The sequence below is a fragment of the Myiozetetes cayanensis genome, unplaced genomic scaffold (genome assembly GCF_022539395.1).
Source record: "Myiozetetes cayanensis isolate MyiCay16 unplaced genomic scaffold, myiCay2020 scf2-11, whole genome shotgun sequence".
NCBI classification, from domain to species: Eukaryota; Metazoa; Chordata; class Aves; order Passeriformes; family Tyrannidae; genus Myiozetetes; species Myiozetetes cayanensis.
The window spans coordinates 9,382,401-9,406,763 of record NW_026087411.1 but is presented as its reverse complement, the minus strand read 5'-3'; the positions used below and the strand labels follow the sequence as shown (position 1 = coordinate 9,406,763).

The 24,363-nt window shown below is 41.8% G+C and overlaps 1 long non-coding RNA gene across 2 annotated transcripts in view; it reads left to right on the top strand.

Annotated features, from left to right (window-relative positions):
- LOC126640196 (uncharacterized) overlaps positions 1 to 24,363 on the top strand; it is a 92,425-nt gene that overhangs the window by 9,071 nt on the left and 58,991 nt on the right. For both annotated transcript variants that reach the window (XR_007628952.1, XR_007628951.1), the window contains exon 2: positions 2,979 to 3,076. This is a non-coding gene — a long non-coding RNA (uncharacterized LOC126640196). The remainder of the gene's footprint in view (positions 1 to 2,978; positions 3,077 to 24,363) is intronic.

Sequence of the window (24,363 nt, the reverse complement as noted above, 5' to 3'; positions counted from 1 at the left end):
TCAATCTGCTTCAGGGCTGTGGGGTGTTTTTTTCTTCATTTGAAAACATGACCCAGCCTAGCACAGTTCACTTACCAACCTCTAGTGTTCTGTCAGGATTGAAAAAGAATAGAACTGAGTCAGGAAGGGTGAATGTATTTCATGCTTCACAAATATATGGGGGGGGAGGGAAGGAGAGAATGCCAAAAATAAAATCAAGCAGGTCATTGCCCAAATACCTCATCCTGATTGTCTTTATATAATACAAGTAACACACAGTGTAGTTGCTCTCTGAATTTCCAAGGGGAATATTCAATGCAGACTAGCTGAAATAGAAGCTAAATGTGGCTGGAGGCTTTAGTACCCCAGCAGTGCTGCTGCAGGTAATTTTTCTGGCTGTAAAACAAAACGATCCTTAAAGCTGAATGCTGAGAAGCAGAAGTTTGGGGTTGATTTGTCTTGTCATCTCTATCAAAATCTGCCCTTAATGAATATCTCGTTAGCTACTCCCACACCTGCTTTTTCCTATGCAGAGCCCTTCAGGATACTGAAATAAAAAGGGACCAAGTGGAGAGCAAGAAGAAATGTTTAAATTATTATCATGAACCCTGTTTGATGTGCACAGGGAGAGAGGCTGCGTGTAGCTGCTGCTGCAAACTGAGGCCAGGGTACGTGCACTCCATCTGTGCCACTGCACGCCTGTGGCATGATGGGCTGCACTACTGGGATAGCCGTAGGAGTCCTGTGGAAGAGAAGTCCTCAGGCCCTGAAGGGGGAGAAGGCAGTTTGATGCCAACCTGTTAGGACTGAAGCACATTGTCCTGCTGTTGCTGTGCAGAAAAGCTGAATCACTCAGATCCTTGCTGCTCTGTGAGGCTGCTTGTACGGTTCATTCTGGGGGCTGGCAATAAAAAGAATAATCCTTTCAACCCCCACAGCAGGGGGAATTTATCTAGACAACATCCATCCTGCATTGCAGGTAATTTTTCAGGTTATTTTTTGGAGGGAAACAGGAGTGACACAGCTTGGCTGCCATTCTTCTCAGACATGAGGGAGAGGTCCCATCGGTGCAGTGCCCTCAGTGGTCCCTCTGCAAGGGCTCTTCTCCTCCCCAGGCTGAACACACCAATCAGCTCCCACACGCTGGTGGGAGTCAGATTCTCCCCTCCAAAGCTCTGTTGTCTTCTCTCTGACAAGTATTTGCTGATCTTCTCAGCTGTTTGCTTTGCAAAGTTGCATTCTAGTGTCTTGATTATAGTTTGAAGCTGATTGTCGTACGTGCACACAGTCAGCCTCGAACATATGGGAACCTTTCAGAGACTGTGCTAGTTCTGCAGAGATGCTGCTCAGTGATTAGTCACCAAGACTGGGGTATAAATTGATACTTCTCTGTGGTATAAATTGATACTTCTCTCTGCCTCTGCTCTCCTTCCCGTTGCTGCTGCCTATTGTCTGTACCACCTCTGACAGAGGAGTTGGAGGTCAGACAAGGAAAGAAATGAAATACAGACTAGAAAGAAAAGGGTTATAAAGATAAATGGTACCATTCAAATGTGATGCACTGGCAAGTGTGCTGCATAGTAAGAAGTGCTGCGTGTTGAGCTGTGTCACCTCACTTGTTTGCAATGCTGCCTCTTCTTTTTCTTCCGCTGTTTTGCTGTAGAGAAGACATTAAGCCATTTTATCCTGAAAATCCAAATGTTTCATTTTAGCTGAGGCTTTTTCTTCTCTTTGGCGAGAGAGGACAGCCCTGTACCAGAGCCTTGCAGAATTCTTTGAGCAAGAGGATCAAAAGAATAATTCCAAGCCATTAAATAGGTGGATATTGTCCTCTTAGTGTTAACTTACCTGCTCATCCCCCCAGAAAAAAAAAAAAAAATATTGTCTAGGCTTGTCAGATAATCACTTTGCTCAGGAGGTTCCCTCGGTAAGAAGAGGTAGAGCAGTATGACAGGACCAGAAGCCAGCAGCTGGTATTGTTTTACTTGTGCATCTGCATTGTAAGGGTTTATAGGATTAAATTGTTCCACAAGGTAGCTCTAATGAAGTTATAAAAAGTCTCATCAACATTCCAGCTGGTAGGTAGCAGAATGTGAGATGCAACTGATGGTCAAATGTACTTTCTAATCAGCCATGAACAATTTTATTTAATTAACTTCGGTTTACTTGAGAGAGACTTAGAAGTTTTGGTCAAAATACCCTCTGATTTTGAATCTTCTTTCGGCCTAGTTCTTAAAACATGAATACTCAGATGCATTTGACCTTTCAAGACAGAACATGGCTGATCCTCATAGTTTAAACCTCTAATTATACAAATGAACTCATAAAATTATATCTTCTTTTATACTCCTTTATCTCAATAGATTTCCTTAGAAAACCCCAGAAATTTAACTAAGGGGGGGCCCTAGTTAGGAGCTTCTGATTTAAGTCTCAGGGAATTTTTTCTTTAGTAAGCTTTTATTGATGATGTGACTGAATTTTTTTTTTTTTCATCTTCCTTAAAAAGGGCTTATTTTTAGGGATGTCCTACTTCTATATCACCAAAGATTGATGCTTTGGAACAGCACAGCCTGCTGAATTTACTCTTAGTGAGAAATAGGTGTTCTCTATCAGCACCATGCTGTGCATGTTTTATGTGTGCCCAAAATGAGGTGCCGTGTTTCGGTGAATAAGAGGAGTGTGTCAGTAAAAACTCCCATAGATTTATTCTTCACCAAATTTTTTTTCCTTGATAATGCTTTCTATTTTTGAAATGAGCTACATTTAAAAATGCTCAAGTTTACATAGAAAGTCAAAACTATTTTTGTGTTTCTTTCCTTTTTTTTTCAGTACTCGTGCAAAAAGTACTAAATTTTCTGTGTTACAAATACAAAAGCAAAATAACATAATAAAGTATGTGCCTGATGCAGCATCTGATAACACTGTCACTATTCACAGTCATCAGGATGGTCAGATACTTTTCCACATTTAAAAGTGTATTTTCTCTGTTACTTTCACAGGAATAAACTTCCAGATCTCAGATCTTCTCATACCACTGGACAGGACAACGTGCCTGAAGTGATTGTGAAGAACACTTGATACAAAGAGAAAAAATGAGGTAATTTGTCCTAATCAGGTCTTGTCCTGAATGCATTGTTAAATCCTTACATGAAACAAGTTTTCTTTCCCCTCCATTACACTTCTTTTTATCATTAGCTCTTGTAATTAAATGCCATTGCTTCTGTAAAATCAAGTCCTTCAAAACTAGCTTGTGTCTTTGGGCACAGTTAAATTGCAGCAGTGAGCTCCACTTAAGAGTTTCTCCCTTCAGGTTTTTCCAAAGATGCCTTTCTTTTAAAAAGAAAAATTTGTCCTTGAAAAAGAAAAATAAATCTTTTAAAATAGGTTTGGTTTTTTTCCTTAAGAAAAATGAATTTAAAATAATCCACTTTCTGTCCTATCTTTTCAAATAAACTCACGTTCAGGAAAAGACTTAGTTTGGAAGAAGTCATACAAAAAGACAAAATCTTTGGAAAGCTATTGGAGTTTTTATTAGAAACTGGTTGTTATATTTGGAGAACCAAACAAAAATGAATTAACAAAGATAATTTTCCATCCTTCTTCTGATGAGACCTCATCACCTAAGCTGCGAAACTGAGGCAGGTTAAAAAAATTTTGCCCCATCACTGTTGCATCAAATTCAAAGTTAATGTTCCACAATTATTACAATAGCAACTGTAAAAACTATCTCAAAGCAAGGAAATCAGGCAACAAAGGACACAGAAGGACTGGAAGCTCCATATCCAATAGACCCGTGCATTTTCTGTTGCAACATCTGCTCTTTTATCAGGGCATATTCCAACCATGTCAGAAGATAGTTCAAAAAATATTACAGGGCAATTTATAGAAAGTTGTGCCTGCACAGAGTTCCTGGTCCTTACTGTGCAGATCTTGCTTTCTGCTGTTCCACCTGTGCTGTGATAACAAATCCATGCACACATGCAAACCCCTCCAGGTGTTTTGGTTTGCAGTACACTACAGTGGTTTTTTTTTAGAAGCCGGCAAAAACAGCTGACCTGTTTTGCTACTTTGTGGCATAAAATCCTCAGGCTGAAAAGGAGCTTCTCCTTCAGTCACTTTTAAATCATTCACCTTTCATTTTATTGAGTGCCTTCTAGTCAATGTAGTAGAGAATGACTAGAAATGCTGAAGTGACCTTCATGAAATTTTCATATTTGCTCCTATTTCCAAGCCATTTTAAGAAGCCTATTCTTACTTACCAGTTTTTCACTTTAAATATTTCTGTCTTGAATACTTCAATGACTGATTGGAACTTTACTGGGAGTCAGGAAGGGAAGAAAACAAAACTAATTTCATCAAAGCAGAGGGAAGCAAATTCATTTGCTTAACCCAGAGAACTGTCTTCAAGCTCACCCCTGGTGGAAGGTCCGTGGGTTTCAGCACTGCAGGTGAATGACTCTGGCCCAGAATGATTTCATCTCTCTGAAAAGGTAGTTAAAGTATTTGACAATTTTGTCTAAACTAGAAATAGTGCTCCAGGTTTTCATAAGCCTGGAGACGTTTTTGTCATTTCAGCCTCGTTTGGCTTATTACGTCCTGCCAGCCATGTCCAGATAAAACGCCTCTGTTATAAACCCACATCTTCTCTATCCACAAGCCTTTCAGTGCCATGGCCATTAGGAAAGCCCTAACATTTGATCTGCCACTGATGATAGGCAAGTTTCAATTTGTGGTTGCCAGCCAGCGAAAATGATCTGCAAATGGCACGTTGCAGGATGTAATTTCGCATCCCGCAGGATGGTGTTCAAATCCTCTCAGTTCCCTTCAATGTGAAGGTCATTCCTCCACATCTGAATTACTGTTGCTCCAAGTGACATGGAGAACTACACCACAAGCTTAATTTAGAATAAAAGCACGGTATAATAATGTTTCATGTCAATTTGTTTTCTGTGATTTGACCAAAAATGTTAATTTCTCACTAAGCTGGAAATAAGACTAGTCCTTAAGAGACCAAAGTATTTGGGAATATGTTTCTCTCTTTTTCAAAGTGGTGGATCAGTCCTCAAATGATTCTTTATTTTTAGTGAGAAATACTCCCTCATTTCCTCCACTGCTTTTTTTAAAGCAGCAAAGTGCTTACCAACCACCTTTTTACAGCTTTTCTTCTCACTAAACTTTCCTGAGACTGTAACTGTTCAATATTACAAATCCATGTTTTCTGGTATTGATGAATCTAGCTCTTGGAAAGCCTGAGTTACAGTGATTAACTATCTGATTAAACCAAGAAAAAGAGCTGCCTTGAGAGTTTGAAAGACGTGCCCTTCAGAGGATTTAATTTCATGATCTCCCTAATCAGTGTTTGTAAGTTCAGTGTACATCCTATGCACATCTTTTAAATCACTGCAGATTGCATATTGGTTGGCGGTGTTATCGCAAATTAGCAGTACAATATCAGTTTCTCTGATGCAGAGAACCCTGAACAGGAGTCGTTTGCATTTCTATTTGAGCCTCCTGGAGACAAATATCATGAAATGAATAGCCTTTTAATTTAATTGGCTTCCAAGGCAAGTCCGAGAATAGAAAGCACAATGCAGTGCACAGTTACTGTAGAAACGGCTGAGGTCAAAAGCTCAGCTAGCAGACCCTACATCAGTCACCGCTGCTCCTGTGCAGTAATTTTTTTTTAATTCTCACTGCATCTCCATCACACCCCAGGAAGCCAGATAATTCAGCGTTAGTATTCCAAGTGGAAGTGCTGGGTCGTTTGTCACTGGTCGGATCATCCTAGGGAATCTGTTTGAAAAAAAAAAGCTGCCAAAATGAAAAACTACGTTGTATCAGTGCTCTTATATATCAGCCACGAGAATTAGATCAGGGCAAAAGAAAGAAAGAAAAAGGAGAGGAAGAATCTGTCTGTCTTTCTCATATAAGAATAAAGGAGACAGAACAAGGCAAGGGAAAGTGGTACAAAATGGATAATAGTCTGCCAAGAAACCCTTTTTTGAAAACCATCTTTCTGCTACAGTTAAGATTTCTGTGTTATTTAGTGGAGCCAGCCATGCAGAATGCAATGAAAGCAAAAAGGGAGATAATATCATGCTAATATTCAAAACTCCTGCACTCTTTTGGCTGTAGAAATAAAGAGCTACAGCTCTTGTAAAACTCGAGCTAGCCTAGGAGCTCATCAGTGAACACAGAAACCCATCCACACGGTGCTAAATGTAGAAAAGGGATTTCTTGACTATTTTTGGACTGGCTACTGCAAGATCTGTGCTGCTACTTCGGCTTGAATTCATTCATCTGTCTGCAGAAAAGTTCAGAACTCCTCCTCTGTGTCTGATCCCATATGCCTGTGCTGGCTCACAAAGAGCTCCCATATGTATTAAACTCAGCTGCACAAAAGGGAGCACATTATCCTCCCACTTCAGTGTTGGACTGTTGATTTTTAAAGGTACAAAAGTTCTTTCCAGCAGGTCATGCCTGAACAGTTGTTGGCATTTTTAGTATTTCCTATTACGACAGTAAATTATTACACACAACTGTATTATTATTCTGTATTATTATTTGCTGAAGGAGAAGGAGGGGGAATACTTTCCAGCTAAAAGTATCCTAGAGGCCAGTGTTCTTTCCAAGGAGGGAAAGGACTTGGGTTCAGCTCATTCACAACTTCTCCAGGCAGCCTGTGCCAGTGCCTCACCATCTTCACAGTAAAGAACTTCTTTCTAATCTAAACCTACTCTTTTTCAGTTTCAAGCCATCCCCTCTTGTCCTGTCACAACATCCTCTTGCAGATTGTCCATGGTGGAAACAAACTCTGCTTAATTGTGGTCAGGCTGCTGTGAACAGGTATCCATAAGGTGGACTCATGCAGGTTGACTTCTCTGCCTTGAATTTAAACCCTTAATTAGTTAGAACTGATTTCTCTCAAGTACCCTGATGGAGATAACCCCAAAATTAAAGGGATTAGCCTCCAGCTGAACTCGATTGAAAAAGCTAAGTGGGGGGAAAATGAAAGGAAAACATGTAAAAGAGACTTTTAAAGGGAAAGAGAAATCCCATCTAAGGCGAGTTTGAGACAGGCACTGTGCCTCCTTGGTAACATTGCATAGCAGCCTGTACCTTTCAGATGGTTTTTACATGTGCTATGATTCAGCAAGTCCAAAAAAAAGAAGTATTTGGCACTTTAAAACACATTGTCACTCCTGGTAAAATTGTGTATTTCTCCCTCTTGGAAAACTCCTCAGGGAATGTTGGAACTAGAATCAAAGTTTTTCCTTTTTTCAATATTCAGCTCTAACCATTGAGAAATTCTGATTTTCTGTTGAAGCCAAGCTTCACACTGGACTGTTTTCCTTCACCCAGGCCAGTGTTTTCCAAGTACTTCCAGAGGAAATCCTGGTGTAGTGACCTTTGAATATTTATCAAGAGGCATAAGGTTACTGAGGGTTGTACCCTAGCTGTAGAGAAAGGCTCTCTGTAGAAGCAGATTTGATAATAATACAGAAAAGAGGACTTGTTTCCCTGTAAAATGATCCACACCTGGCCTATCCTCACTCCACAGTATGCTAAATAACTTGCATTTTCTAAAGGATATTAAAACATGGTTGTCAAAAAAAATGGAAGTGAGAGAGGAGCTCATATAATGCATCAGAGGAGGAAAAAAAATTAGTAAGTATAAATGGAGAAAAAGGCTATGTCAGCCCTCATGGAAATAACACATTTTCTTCTTAATCTCTTGATACATGGAACAGACAGTTCCAAAGAGCAGCTGTCCTGATACTGGCTGGAAAATCAAAGGAGGCTGGAAAACAGGGGAGCCTGCACAATATGTGAGCACTACGAGATTGTTTTAAAGCATAAAATGTAGCAGGGTGGGGAAGGGGTCAGCAAAGAGACCAGAGGTGGCACAAAACTGGGTTGGGAAAGTGCTGGGCAAAGTGGGGCATTCCCACCAGGAGCTGCTGCAGGTTAATGGGAAACTGGCCCAGGTGCAAATCTCCCTTCACCACCACCTGAGTGACTGAAGGGGCTGTTCCCGCCCCCTCCTTTAAATCATGCTGGGGTTTTGGCCTGTGCCTTCAGGCTCCTGAATCCAGTCAAATAATTTTTGTGGGGAAACGAAACCACACCACAAAACTATGAGCAGAGAAGTAACTCCTTCTTCAAAAATCAGCTTTAAACTGGAAGGCAGCACAAATCCTTCATTGTGTTAATTCTCAAGACAACTGCTGGCGTGGCAAGCAACTAGAGTGGGACCTCTTTCAGGTAGCGTGTTGTGCACTCCCAAAATCTTTGCTTGGCATGTTCATGCTTATTTTTCTTTTTCATGTTCTTAGCATTCCCCTTTGGTAAGTGCCTCGTTCTGTCAGCTTATCAGGGTATTTTAGGATGCCTGTACACCTTCATGGGCCATTTCCAGACTGGTAAGGGGGTTCTCTGGGGATATTCTCGTCTCTGCAGCAAGTTGAATACGGGCTGTGATGGCTGGATGGAGGTGGGGTTGAGGCAGGAGGAGTAGGGCTGAAGGATAAGGTGGAGAATGCTTGCAAAAAGGGCAGTGCATTGGTGATTTTGCCAAGGGGAGCTGTTGGTAGGAGATTGGATCTATGAATGCACTCAGTAGCAGCCATGCATCTTTTATGAGTTATTCCTTCCAACTACCAGGTAGGTTTCTCGTCTCCTGTTTCACTTTTTTAGGAAACCAGGCTAGCCTGTCAGGTATGTCCCTTTCTCAGGGTGTTTTTCTTATATGGAGCTGTAAAATAATAATCAAACCAGCTCATCTGATAAGAGTTTTTGGGGTCACACTCTGTCTCACAGCAGGAGCATGAGGGGAGGGACAATGGAAGAGAGCAGCTTGGCCTCCAACCACTGTAACACTGAGGCTGCTTCTCAGAATTCTGACATAATTATTTGTTACAAAGGACAAATTCCACTTTCCTGGTTTTGGTACCATTCTTGGGAACAGCTGCTGCTCTCCGTCGAATCAATGCCTGTGTTCAAATCTGCTGAGTATCCCATGTCCTCTAGGGCACATGTGCATTCTCTGGATGTTATCCTGGAAGGGAGGTGAAAAACGTACCAGGTCTGGCCTGTACTGTAATCAAAGATTTATAAGCAGCCATGCATTTTTTATGCATATAAAGTAATAAGAGCTGTAGAGTAAAAGCAGAAATGTGACATTAAATGGTTGCTCTTGCCGATTTTCCACACGGTGTGATCAAAGCACCATTTCAGCACCAGGGTTGCAAGACTGGACCCTCTGACAGGAAGACAATGATTTGATCGGGCTCCAGTTAAGGCCAGGAGCATCCTCTGCTCCAGGGCCTGCTTAGTTTCTCTTGCATAACATCAGAAGAAGCTCAGCTGGTCAGACCAAATGGCTAATCAAGGGATGTTTTGTAATGCATCCTTTCTTTTCCTTCCCATAACCACTAACTTCAAAGCCAGGGTTTAGAATAAATAAAATAAATGTGGTTGGGATTGACACAGAAAGGAAGCACTACCACAGGGTAGATCTGTAACCCTCTGCTTGACAGAGAAGAAATCTTCTGTTCCTTCTCTTCATATGTATTTTCCAGTGTATTAATTTCTTTTTTTAATGTTTTCTTTTTCCTGAGCATCCCACTTTCTCATTTTGTAGTTAGCTGCCAGAGAGATGTATTTTCTCTTACTGACTGCATCAGAATTTCCTAAGGTTAGGGAAACTGGTGCTTCTGGGGAATTACTGAATTCAAGTTATTTGGTGATACTTCTTCCTGCTCCTGCAAGCCCTGAAGGACAGCTAAGGCATTTTTCATTTCATTTTCTGGAACATTTAGGTCATTGATTTGTCTGCTAGGCCTGACAGTGTTTTATTTTCACATTGTACATGAACAAGTGTAAAGTTCTGCAAGCATAATAAAGTCAGTGTGAAAAGAGACTAAGGTTCATCACAGGATTTCTTGCGAGTTAATTGTTGGAAGCATTGGCACACAATCTGGCTTGCTTAGCAAATTGATTTAGATGGCTGGAGCAAGAGACAGCATTGTATCTAAACTCAGTCAGATTTGTCTTCAGAAAAGTTTGGTTTAGAAATGTAACAAAAAAAAAAAAAAAAGGAGATACAGGCAGCTGGTATTTTGCTGTTTCATGACCTGCCTTAAATGCTCTGTGTGGAGAATGCTGTTGAAGGGAAAGGTCTGGCATGTGCTACTTTGCTGAATTCTGCTTGATGCTTTTGTGGCCTATGTGAATTTTTAGTTCAGCAGTTACAGTTTAGGGAACAAATATTGATTACTTGGCGCCCCAAACACGCCAGGTATTTTCTATTTTTGCGCTGGATTCTCCTATTTTTGCACTGAGTTCTACTGTTCTGTTTCTTTGCCTCATTGTATTCGCTGATACGTCTTTTGGAGTAGCTGCAGTATCAAAATTGTTAATTTTCTGCCACTCAGCACGTGTGCTTCTATACCCTCCAGCTTTTCCTCTTTGAAGCCCTGGCATCCTGCTTTGCCCAAGTGTTTCCTGTGAGAGAACTGAGCTTGCTTGCGTGGCCCTGGCGTGTTTCTCTTTGGCCTGAGAAGCTAATCTTCACAATTATTGTCACCAATTCAAGCCCATCCAAGTAGCTGGCTTTGAGAATATTTGAAATACTGCTACCACTGTTTCAGAGACCCAGATGTACTAGCTTGAAACATTTATGCTATTAAAAGAGCTGTGAGAAATTTTGGATGAAGCTCCTGTTGACTTTGCAGCCAAGATTTCACTCTTTCATTAGCAGACTAGCTTTCAAAGTTTTGATCAAACCACGGACTAACAGATTTATTTCCCTCACCCCCCGCCACCCCCCCCCCAAAAAAAAAATTAATTTGCAAATATAATCTTCAGCCTGAGACTCAAATTGCAGTTGCTGCTGATTGGAGTAGCGTGAGGGAAATCAGGCTGAATGAGGCTGTATAATTCTTTATTTGATATCATTAAATGAAATGCCAGCATTAGTTAAAATACCCACCAAATGCCACAGGTTTATACCTCAAGTGCAGTTACTCACTCCTTGTTCTTTGGTATTTCCCTGAGGGTAGAAAGGACTTTAGTCAGAGGAGAAGAAACAATGATTTGATCAATCACAGACCTCTTGAATTGCAAATAAGAATCAGCAGCCAGCTCGCAAACCTCTGTGCTGGCCTGTTGAGCTTTCTGCAACCCACTCATGTCATTCTCCCGTGACTCCTTATGCAATGTACACGCTGAAATAATTCTCACTGTTTCATTTTTGGGGGGCTTTTTATACTCCCAGTAAGGTGCTTTTTGACTTGTAGAGCCTCTTGAAACAGGGCTGCTCTACCTTCCTGCCAGCACAGTGCCCGTGGTGTCAGAGCCAGGGTGACACTTCACTGACAGTAGCCCTAACACAGAATCTTTATTGCACCTGAGAACGAGCAGTTCTTCTCTTTTATATTACCTTAAGAAAGGAGTAATAGTCTGGGAAATGGTGCCAAGCTGCTGTAATTTAGTGTTTTTACAACTATCTTGTAAGAATGTGAACAGGCACCTGGGTATTGTCTCCCCTCATCTACTGTGGAACAGCAGCACGGCCCAACTGGGATCTTAATGCTTTAGTGTCACCGGGGCCTCTGTGACACAGCTGCCAGAAGGGACTGCCTTTACTGCTGCAGAGAAATGCTGCTGGGAACATCTGCAGCTCCCCGTGGTCTCCTCTTCCATTACAGGGAATTCTTGGATGTTCCAGGCACGGAACAACAAATAATGCCTCGATCCCCCAGGGTTTTCTTTTTGCCATCTGAGAAATCGCTTAACAAGTTTCTGCCACTCATTTGGAACCGAAAGCTTGCAGTGAGCTGTGTGAACGTTCCCCCCTTTGCCTCGCTCTCATGATCAAATTGAGCCTGAATGCCTTCTCTGAAAATATGCTTCAGAGAAACCAAAGCCATTGAAGTCTTACCTGGATTCCTGGTGGAAATGTAAAGGACTGGGAGAGTTGCAAAGGGACAGGATAACCTAAGCTTTTTCTTCGGTCTCTAAGCTGAAAAACTTGATGTAACATTGTGTGAGCCACTGTTTCTGAGCAAAACAAGCTTTGTTCAGTGTTGCATTTTAGCTAGAGATGTGCTGCTCATGGTTTTGATCCTGTTGAGATCTTGCTGTTGGAAAAGGCTAAAATGTTTTATTACTCCGGTCTCAGATAAAGGCATGTCTAAATAGAAAGCCATTTGAGAAAGAAATCTTCCCTGGCCTTTATGTTTTGCTTAAAATGTTTGACAAAATTGGATTTTTTTCTTGACTCAGCAATAGATAAAGAATATAATGAGAAAGCAGCAAGTTGTGTGTAAAGCAATCGTAGCTGCCTCGCCTTAGGATTGTTTTCATTCGGGTGCCTGTGATAATAATTTAGTTACACTGTGCTTCCCTATCAGATTTTTCTAGAAATCTCTACTGTGTACAAACATAAAGCAACTTGGAAGCCACTAAGCTTTCCTAAATGTTAATGTAAACATGTTGCATATGTAGGACTAGTGAGCATTTTCTAGGCCACATGCATATTGCAATGTGATTAACCGATTAATTAGCTAATAATCAATTACTATTGGTTTTAGGCAAGCCTGTGCCACGTGGGTTTGGTTTGCAGGGGTCGTTGAGGGGTGGCACTTCTACCCACTGCAGTGGAGGTGTCTCAGGGCTGGACAGTAGGCACTTCTAAGGCACAATTTCCCTGACTGATAGGCAATTACCCCAGAAAAACACTCCATGGTCCAGTGGCACCTATCCCTGCACAACACAGACACAGAATTCCAGGTCACATGTCAAAACCTGTGTGGGTGAATTCTGCCTCTGATATCTGTGAGAATGCAGGAGTACAAGGAGTGGCAGAATGTACCCGTGGGTAATGTGAATATTAGGATCCCTTCTCTCCTTCTTGGCCTGGGTGAATAATGTGACATTTAATTTTAATTATTTAATTTCATCTTTTGCCCAGTAACACAACCGATTGTGCCCAGGCAAGGCTTCCACAGGAGCCATGTTCCCAATGAGTGTGTGTTTTAGATGGAAACAGCAATGATTGTTTCAGACTGGGCTAACTTGCTTTTTTCCCTAGTTCTTTCATTGTTAAGTCTAGAAACAGTGATATCTGGGATGGTTTTGTGTAGTTTCAGCTTTGTCCCTCTTATCCATTTAGCTCAAATGTTGAACTGTGCAGCAGTTCTTATTTAGCACGGGAAAGGCATCTGGTCGTGTTGTGTTTAGTGATCTCTTGACATTTATCTCCTCACTGAGGAACTTAATCGGTCATTGCAAGAAATCTGCAGGGGTATTTACTCACTCCCTCACTCACTTTACTTCAGTGTTGGGCTGAAGAAAACAAAGGGTAATATGCCATTAGAGAAACTGTGTAACCTGGCAGTTAATAATGCTGCTTAACTAGTCTATCTTGTATCTTAAACTTCACACATCATTGGGTTTCTATAGATGGTCTGAGTTTTACTTTCAGTTATATTTTAATGCTCCTTAACATTGCTGTGTAAACACAGCTCTTAAATGATCACAATAAGAACGTACTAGAAGAGGACTGAAATTTCCTCATTAATATCCAAATTTGGTACAATTCAGTGTGGTATTAATGTCACTTTTGGCCATGTACAGTTGTCGGGGCCCTGACATATCTGGACATAACAGCATGACTTTTATAACCTTGTTAGAGAAAGCAATTAGGGGCAACATCCAACTCTGCAGTTATGTATCACGTGGAGATGTAAGGAGCTTCCAACAGTGAATTTAATTAGCAGGAAACATGGAATACTCTGTGACCTGCAGTGCAGATAACACAGTTGCCATCCAGCAATATCGGTCCCTTCCTATAAAAGGGCACCTACACTGCTCTGATGCTGGATCCACATCATAACAGACAGGCTTGCAAGGGACTGGAGCTGGAAACTTCCAGCCTGGAAGGCTAAATTGGGAAATGCAATGCTAGTAAATCCAATCTTGTACCAGGTAACGCCATGGGCAGCTTTAAAATGCTGAGGAATAATCCAGGAGCAACTATGTGTTAATGCCAGCAGTTACTGGACATGTCTCAAGCATGTGTAGAACAGATTTTGGTAATCTGCTGCACTGCACAGAGTAATAAAATGAGTGGCTGCTTCATATGTATGAGTGCATAAAGGTTATGGAGAGTCATCATGTGCAGTTGGGTATGAAAAGCAGTCATTAGGACTTGTGTTGGCTGTGATTTAGGAATTCCTTATTTGATACTGAGGGAATATTAAAAGTTATTTCACCCAGATCTGGTTTTGTTGAAGTTTGCAGTGCTAAGTTCCAGTCCTCTGAAGTGTCTGAGGTTACAGAAGAAAGCTTGTTAGTGACCCTGCAGCTCTTGAACTGAAAGATCTGATAATAGAAGCCGTGCTCAGTTGGGATGTGAATGAGGAGAAGCTGAGATACACTTTTGCAGGATGGGAGAAGTGTGAGCATCAGTAATAGAGTGTTAAAGTAGCTGGCCTTGACTGCAGACCTGATGCAAGGGCACTGAGTGTAATATCCCGACCTAGCTAAGGTGGAAGAGCCTCAAGCTTTTCCCAGCTGAGTGTCCCTATCCAGCACAAACTTCATTTGAGAACATCTGGAGATGCTGTCCAGGTGCTGTCTTCTAACACGTCTTGGGGCTTACAGGTTGTGTATCAGGCTCCCTGGAACTGCTGAATGGCTCTGGGGCTGCTTTTCCCAGTCCTGTGGCACCTCAGCTGCAAGGCTGAAGGTATTTGCCTTGCTCTGCAAGGGGCTGAGCAGCCACACCAGAAAATGTCTCTCGGTACAAGAAAATGTGGACCTGTTAAAGCAGGTCCAGAGGAGGCCACGGAGGTGATCCAAGAGCTGGAGGACCTCTCGTGTGGAGACAGGCTGAGAGAACTGGGGTTGCTAAGCCTGGAGAAGAAAAGGCTCTGGGAAGGTCTTATAGCAGCCTTAAGGGAGCTTCTAAAAAGGAAGCCCCTTGTCCTGTCACTATCTGCCCATATATAAACTGAAAGAGGGCAGGTTTAGATTAGATATTAGGAAGAAATCTTTACTCAGAGTGGTGAGACACTGGCACAGGTTGCCCAGAGAAGCTGTGGCTGCCCCATCCCTGGCAGTGTTCAAGGCCGGGCTGGATGGGGCTCTGAGCAACCTGGTCTAGTGGAAGGTGTCACTGCCCATGGCAGGGGTTTGGAACTAGGTGAGCTTTGAGGTCCCTTCCAACCCAAACCAGTCTGTGACTACTGTGATCCTGTGGAAAAGCAATACCTGTCATGAGAAGGGCTGCTCTCATTTTGCTGCTGACTTTCTCTCTACTCTGTTTTGTATGTACTGAATTCTTTCACAGCACTGATGGAGTCATGTTTTCTGCCTTTAAATCTGCTTATATCCATTTTCCAACCTGACTGTGCCTAGTGACAGACTTAAAGAGCCATTTCTTTTATGATACCCTGTTGAGATGTTTGCAGGGCATTACTTGCAGGTGGCTAACTTGAGTTTAATAATAAGAGCAGAGATTTTTAGGATTGTTCTTGAGTGGAAGCTAAAATCTTCAAGCTAGAGGCGCAGAAGGCAAACTGAGCTATGAATGTCCAGAAACAAAAGGAACAGGATTTAAAATAATTTATTATTATTACTTGATAAAAAGGTAAGAAATCGATTCTCAAATTCTCATCTAAGTTGACTTTCATCAGAATAACTACTAAGAATAATTACATTTCTGAGAGGTAGGTAATCTCAAAAATATTAGGATTTCCAGACTTTTAAGGCTCGGATCTCTCCAGCAGCCTGAGAGCAAAGAAGTGTGTTGGAGGCCATAGCCTGTTTTAGAGCACTTCAGATCGATCTGTTCACTTCCATCCTTTTTATACCACCTCAGGAATACAGAGCAATCAAAACCTCCTCAGTGTAATGTTTAGTTCTGCACTGCAGCCAGCAAGTGAAAGGTATGAGACAGCCTCGCAGGCTGCTCCCAGGTCCAAACTTGAGGCTTGGGAATGATAGATAAATACAAGGAGAAGGATACCAGCAGGGCTCTGCAAGATTTCTCCTCAAGTCTTTGTCCTGGTAAAAGGTTTGTTCTGTGACACTGAGTCAGCACCTTCATTTCTTTGGCTTTGTATCCCTCTGTAAAGGGGCAGTCAGAGACCTTCATCTGCTGAGTGTGACCGGGGTAAATAGTAATTTTTAAGGACGCGTGGGTGCCTGATAGAGGAGGAAGGCTTTTGTTGTTTGGTTTTAGTAGCACTTGGCTGGACTCATCCGTCTCCCAGTGGCAGGAGGTGTTTGCAAATACATATGTGTGTGAGTGCTGGGATGAGGTGTGTCCTGCACCATATGGTATGTGCAGATGCACGTTGGCAGGTGTGAACTGTGTAACTATATTTGTGTGCAGAGAGGCTGGTTTTGGAAGAAGAAAGAGGCTGCTGAGAACTCTGGCGAGGTACTCACTTTTCTTGTAATATATTAGTTTAATTTAAATTCACTTTACAGTCAGTGCACATGAGAATTATTTTGAAGGCTTAATTTGCTAGCTGCTGAAAGCAATAAGGTGGCTATCAACAGAGAAGAAATAGCTTGGCTGTTTGTTAATGCTCTTGGGCTGTACTGTAAGTACTCCAGGCAGCTGTAATGGAGAGAGGCAAATAACCCATTGTTGCTTTTAGAATCGCCTGGTTTATTGTACCAATAGTTTTTTTGTTTCTAGATATTTACCATAAGGTACTATCCGGGGCAAATAGCTGTGGGAATCTATGTAGATTCTCAAATACACTCAGATGGAAGAGCTGTTAAACCATCTAGAAAACAACGCTTGGTCTTGTATTAGTGGCAAAAACTTCACTGAATTTATTATGTTTGGATTGGTGCTAATTTTTTCTGGCCATTTTGGTCAGCAGAAAGTGTACTGAATTGCCTATATTTGTACTGGGAATTTTATTTCTTAGGATGGCAAGATTTCATTTTATCTGCAACCATCTGGAGTAAGTTTATTTGTGTTACGTGGCTTGCATGTATTTATACTTCAGACTGAGATCCCTTAAATTGAATTCTCTGAATTTTTACATATCACATAAATGACATTTGCTTGCAACACAGTGGAGCGATTACAGTGAATACTAAAGTGGCAACATTCTGCAGTAAAAAAATTACAATGTAAAATGAACATTCATTTACAACAGAGTGTAAATTTATACTATTTAATGAAATGCATTCACTGTGCAGTAAAATACTTCTTGTGCCTACTGAAATACAATTACAAAGCACTGAAACTTATAATATTTCAGAGACATTCTGTTGCACAGTAAGAATTGTGTCATGTTTGTTAAAATTATATTTGATAGAGTGAAATAAACATGGTCTGTGCATATGTTTATTTCTCTATATTGATAAAATGAAATAAATGCTATCATGACATCAATCTGCTGTAAACCAGAAATCCCATACCTGGGCTTATTCAGTGTCAGCCACGTGCCATCACCCAGCAGTACAACACAGTTTCCTTGTGGTTGAGAAGGTGCCATCCTCGGGAGAGGTGTGAGGGGACATGACTTCACAGGGACTGTGACCGGGCATGGAAATTTCTGGAGCTGGTCTCACGAGGAATGATGAGAAAATGCTTTTAGCCGGTAGGATAACCCATCAGTGTGAGGTTGGTGGGGCCAGGAGGCATCACTGCACCTCTTAGAAAGAGAAAGAGAGACTGACCTAGAGGTGGCTTCACAAGCAAAGGGGTCCTCCTATGAACAGTCATGTACAAGTTCTCTCTAAGCCATAACAGAGATCTCTGGATGGACATTTTGCCATTATCTGAATAGAATCTGAATTCTGAAATGTGAATATTTGTGGCACTTGGCTGTAAAATCCTGTTGCCCACATGCTGGACTAGTTTCAGGGATGGACTCTTCCAGCTCTTGCAGAAATGGCTGCAGCAGGGAATGGTGGTGGTGACATTACAACCAGGGCTCTGTTATTCACAGAGGTGCTGGAGATGATGGAAGCATAAAACCAAAATGCATTTGTTCCAAGTCCGTTCACTGCCATGAGAGAAGGCTGATGACACAAATGCATTTGCTCTCTCACAGCCCTGCTTTCTGTAGAAAATGTTTATGTTTTTGGACAGATTCAGAGATGGTTTTGTGGTGTATACTTGGTAATTGCTCTGATTTATAAGGCCAAAATAGTGCTAGTGAAGCACAGGGTTTCTGGCTAGACCTTTTTGGGCTTGTTCCGGACAGCCATCAGCCATGCTATCAAAAGCAATTTTTCCTTTGGTTGCAATGCAGTCTTCCTTTGACAGCCCTCAGCTGTCCTGTAGAGCTCAGGGAAAAACCTCCTGGAGAGCCCCCCAGCCATCAGGCTGTGCTGGCACCACAGCTCTCACACCCACCCCTTACTGGGCTGGCACTGAGGCTTCCTTGCATGACCCACCCCGTTTTGGGGCTTCCTGGGGAAGGCAGGAGTTGCTGCAATCCTCAGACCACTCCAAACGATTGCAAAATCTGCCCATTGACCTCAGGCTCTGCAATCTCTGGTGCTAAATTAATATATTTATTGCTGATACCCATGTGACAAGCCTGACTTTTCCACAAAGAACAAGTAGGCTTTCACTCCATGAAAAAATATTAAATGTCCCAAATTACGGTACTGGTCATCAAATAGTGCAAGGTGCCTTTTATCAGTGCAGAATCCGACTTTCTCTTTGTAGCCAGTGTTAAATTCCTGGCTGAAGATAACTTACCAGGGTTTACATGCCCATTTCGCTTCCATAAATGCAGAGAGACTCAACTCTCTTGGGCTAATAATGCTCTGTCTGTTTCTGTCTTCATCTCAGCTGAAGAAGCTGTTACATAAAATAAATGCAGTAAAGATGAAGCTGCCCATTCACTCTCTCCTTCTCAAAGGCCACCAGCTCATTATGTTGCTGAATAAAAAGTTAAGACTTGATACTCTGAGATAACAAAATCTGATTTCCCGTTGTCCTTTTTATTTCAAAAGAGGAAAACCTACTCTTTATTCCAACCAAAATGTTGCTTCAAATGGAATGGCCAAGAGGTTGAAGAAGTGGCCTGGGTGAACTCTTGGATTTGCTGGTATGGATTTGCTCCACGCTGGCTGCGTGTGGCACAGACCAGCAGCTTGTCAAGGCTCCCACATGTCATTTTCAGGCCCAGATGCACCAAGATATTTGCTCTCTGCTTTCAGTTAATTTTCCATTTCACCTCAGTCCCCAACTTTTTTCCTGAGTGGCTCTGGCATATATATATATATATATATATTCATATATATATTGTTTTTAGGCTCAGCAACCTCCTTTGCTGTCTCCCTGTATAAAACATGAACAATGTGTAGCAAGGGAGAAGTGGAGGACTCTGGGGAGGCAACTGGGATGGAGATGATAAATGGGAAGGGAAAAGTCTGGAGGAAAGCTATAGAAAGTAGGTGAGTGAAGGGGTTATGCCCTAGGAGGAACAGAGCAGGGGAAGGGAGAGGATGAACTGGGAAGAGGGCACAGGGAGCCAAAGGAGAGCAAGAGACCCTGGAGAGAGCACGGGGTATCCAGGGAACTGAGAGCTGGAAGGAGGAGGGAGGAGGGGAAAATTCTAAACCCCTGAAATGAAAGATCTAATTTGAAGAAAAGCAAATTAATGAGGAAAGTGGAAAGAAAGGGGGAAGGGAAAATGATGGAGAGGCTTTGCGTGGATGTGGCATTTCCAACCTGACTGCAGTTGGTGAAGACAGGGTGGCAGGAGGACAGGGACATGAGGAGACCTGCTCACAGAGTACTGGCAGAAGAGCAGCACCATTGCACAGCCCCTCTTTGCTCTGCCGTCCCCCACCCTGCCCCCACCCTGCCTTCCAACTAAATTTATTCTGCTCCTTGTACTGTTTCTGAGCTGAACAAACCAGCTCTGTACAAATTAAGAGGACAAGATGTTCAGAAGTGGTAAATTCACACTTTTTTTTTTGTTTTCCTAGCACATAAAAGCAAATTTAGATTGGTGGTGGGGAGGGCAACCAAACTCAGGGGGTGCGGGAAAGCTGCACAAAAAAGCATTTCAGTGCTCAAAGAGCTGAGTGCAACATATCAAAGCAACTTATAAATGAGTCTTTGAGTTAACCAGGTGGATTGAAGCAGCACTGAAGCTGATAATAAATGACAAGTGTTTTCCCATAGAGGCCTCAGCAAACACACACTTTGTCTTGGGCCAGGTTCCTTTTTATATTAACTTCCCAATTTCTGCAAATCCAGATGAAAATTTCCTAGCAATATTTGGCAACTGTGGCCTCAGTTTCTCTGGGTCAGGTGGGATTTAACATCCTCTGAATCCCTGTCATCTTGGGCCTCTGTTAGAACAGGTCTTTTGGCGTGGGGTTCAACAGCTGCCCAACAGAAGCCACGCAGAGGATGAGCCTGGGAAAGCTGACAGCAGCTCAGGGCTTGGTGGCTGCTTTTGAAAACCAGGGACCCACCCAGTGCAGCTGGGAGCTGGCTCTGGTTTGTGAGCAGTTCTGTGGAAATGAAGAGCAGGAAAAAAAAAATCTGTTCTTTAACCTGAGCTCTCCTGAGGAGAACACATCTGGCTGTCTTCTCCTCACAGGGCCCAGATTTATGAAGTGATGCAAGAGCCCAAGTATGCAGATTGGAAAATCCTCTCGAGGTTGAAGTACCTATTTTCCTAATTCCTCGAGCCAGAGGGACTTCTGCACCTAACTGCTTCTGTAAATACTGACTTTAAGACCATATTACTGCCACTCTGCAGGGGTCTGCTACCCCCTCCCTGCTCTGTGAGGATTACATTTCCTCAGTGCAAAGATTAACAATTCAAACAGAGGGAAAAGAAGCCTGAATTATGCTACTGCCAATTGCTTGGTTTAATAAAAATAATTCTTTTCACCTTATTTCTTCAAGGAAAAGTGGCTTTTCAGAGGAAATAGTTTGGAGTTCTTTTAAGGGGGAGGAAGGGAAGGGAAAGCCAAAACTATTTACCATGTCAAATCCAGTGAGGTTCACTGAAAAGACAAAAAAATTGAAGTCTCTGTTTCATACTGAGACTTAAAATTCAGTTTTGTTTAAAGTGGAAGCACTACCTTTATTCGCCATTCCAAACACGTGCAAGAGTTGACCTTGCCCTGCCAGGGTGTTGTTCTCTTGACTTTCTCGGTGCTCTCCAGAGACAACTTTCCTTTTATCAAAAAAGGAGCTGAGAAGAAAGGGGACCTGTTGGAAATCTGTAATTAGAATTTAAAGTCCCTTCTCCTTCACGTTTTTCCTTCCAAGTGCCAGGGTTTCTCTAAGGGAAGTGGTGTGCATTGATATTCTCCCTGTGATGAAGAAAATCTCTCCTGCCAGTGAAGTAAGTGCAGAAATGCAAGACATTGTCATAAATCCAGCCCAGGACTCTCTTGCAAAATAATTACACTTCAAGAGAATTTTAATCTCATGTTAACGAGACCCCCTACAATCTTCGAGCTCTCAGTCATATTACAAACTGATCTATAATTAATGACAACTGCAATGACACTACCTTTCCATGAGAGAGATCTTTAGCTATCTCCTCAGAAGGGGTTGGAAAAAAAAATTGAAAAATACAAGAGCAAGGTTTAATGGCTGCTTTGCCATGTTAATAATAACAAGTGGCTCTCACTCAGAAGTATCTGCAAGCGTAGAATATATGAGCGAGAAAATAATCTTCATAGAAAGAGCATTTAAAGTAGAAAGAATTTAAAGAGTTTGACGTTTAAAGAATGTAAAGAATTTAAAATTTAAAGCATTTTTTGGTAGGAAAAAATCTTATTTGCGTAAAGCCAAGAACGTATTCCATGTGGCATCATGTCCAATAGCTGTGCTTTGCCTTTGGGAAGTACTGAAGTTAATACTTTGCCCAGGATTTGAGTTCATATTTGAGACAGGGATGTTTGCAGGATGGATGTTGTTAAGAAGCCTGTTAGATATAAGTTTGTTTAACACAGAAATTGTTTGTTGTTATTCCTGTTGACTTCTGCTCTTTTTATCTCCCCTCCAAGATTTACCAAATAAATAGGTCCCTAATGGATCTACATTCTTCAAAAGCATTACAAAATCTGGGTCTGATTAATTAAAATCTCATTATCCATCATAATTGCAGTAGGTATGCAAAAATATAAGATTTATTATTCAAGGAATTAATGCATTTCTAGAACTCTTTTGGGTTCATATGAGAGTTGGAAATGAGCACTGTATAATAATTTGTTTCAGGAGAGCTAATTAAGTCAGTTCATTTATTCAGTTATCTAAGCCTGGTCTAATCCCGTACACCGCTAAAACCTTTTGATGCTCCCAACTTCATTACTGATTTGAATTAATGTGAGGACACAAACAGAAAATGTTCCTTCCTTTTAGTAATGCAGGAAAGTGCCAGGCCTGAGGTCCACAGGGTAAATCTGTAGCCTGCTGATCTGCCCTTGTCTTCCAACCCAAGACCTGGACTCGTTTTCCTAGGAAAGTACCTTTGGTCCTGCCAGGCTCTCTCCAGATAAAAGCAGCTAAAGCCACCTCTATTACAGCTTGCCTTTGAACCCCAAGGGCTCCAGGAGGGGGAGAAGGGGCTTCACAAGCAAGCTGTGATCACACTGCCGCTACAGTTGGCATTTACTTTGCACAGAGGGGCTGTGTTGTGGGAAGAGAATGGTCCTTGTGGTCATCTTTGTCCCTTTGTGCTTCTCTGCTTCGTGCCAAACACTGGTGAGTATACACAGGCAAGAAAAGAGTCCACTCGTCAGTAAACAAAGGGTATTTATTTAAGATGAGGATTAATTCTGAGTCCATCTGACAGCTCTCTGTTTGAGGATGCTTCCTACGAGGGTGGGGAAAAGGCCATGAGATCTGTCTGCTGCCTCTTGCAGAAAAGCCTGTTGGTTGCTTTTAAAACATTGACCCAAAATATTTTTCAGAAAGACACCGAAACAAATGATTCTTATTCTCACGTACGTGAGTTTTAATTCCTTCCATTATTCCTTCCCACTCTATTTTCATAGCAAACAGGAAACCAGTCTTGGTATGTGTCATTTGGAGCTGATACCATTGGGATATATCAGAGTTCAATGTTTGTGAGGAAACCTCTTGAGACCTCAGTCCTTATGCAAACTAGCCATACTAGGCACAGATTTAATTTCTTTCCATAAAACTATGCCATGAAGCTAATTCTTGGGTCTGAAGCTTTTGGAGTACATTGTGTGCTGTTCCCTGAGGAGATCAAAGAGAAAACCAAGTAGCAGTTCTGGAGAATGAGCATGAATATATTGCATTAGGTAAAAGAGAAACAGGAAACCTCTGCTTTGCCAAGGAGGACTGAAGAAGCATTTCAGTCCTCGCACTGCCATAGTAAGGGAATTATTTATTAGCCAACTGATGTAATAGATCACCAGGTGTTCTGCCTTATAATCTGAGCCTGCAGAGCTCCTTTCTGATGAACTGAAGGCGTAGCCTCATCAGAGACACGAAGTGATGATGGCCTCCTCAAATCCTCAGCGTTTTCTTTTCGGCTGTGCACATATATTTCTTAAATTCCAGATCCAGCTCCTTTTTCGTAGCCCCGGATGCTATAGCTTTTGATTAAGTAGAGTTTGGGCTTTCTCTTCCATTTTGAAAAGAACCTCCATTATTAGATGTTGACACCAATTGATTATCTGGCTTTATTGCATCTTCTGAGAACACACAGCCAATTAAACCCCTCTGCCTTTCCAAGGGTGAACCAGCCATGTAGACTCCTAATAGTCCCACCACAGCATGTTGTTCCTTTGTTACTAAGGCAGCAATTAACAAGTTTTTAATGGAACAAAAGCTCCCAGAGACAGGCTCGGCATGATAATAGGAAGGTGTCTCCTTTTTCTTGCTTCTCAACACGGCAAGATCTTGTTCAACTCTTCCTCCCTTCCTCCCCTGGGTTGAACAGCCCTGTCAAGGTGCTCAGTGTGGGGTTTTTATTCCTTCACTCTCTGCTGCAGTGCATCTAAAAATAACGATATTTACACATGTTAAATTATTAAAGGGTTCTAAACATAAATCTGAACTGCAGTCCTGTTAAAAGCAAGAGGTGTTTTAATGCCAGTAAAAGGGAAAAACTATCTTTTCTTACCAAGATGGTCTCTGTGGTGCCATTGAATTCTGCACTGTCAGGTTTTGCTGATGGAGTAATTGTTTTCTTAAAGTGATTCTTTCAGTTTTTAATGTCGTGTTTATGCAAATGAAAACACAGAGGGAGAAAGGGAGGCCAAGAAGGAGACTTGTCATCTTTCCAAAATAATCTATATGATTATTTTTTTAAATAAAAGTCTCAGTTTGGAAATAATTGCTTCTGTGCATGAGACCAATGATAACTAAGTAATTTGCTATTG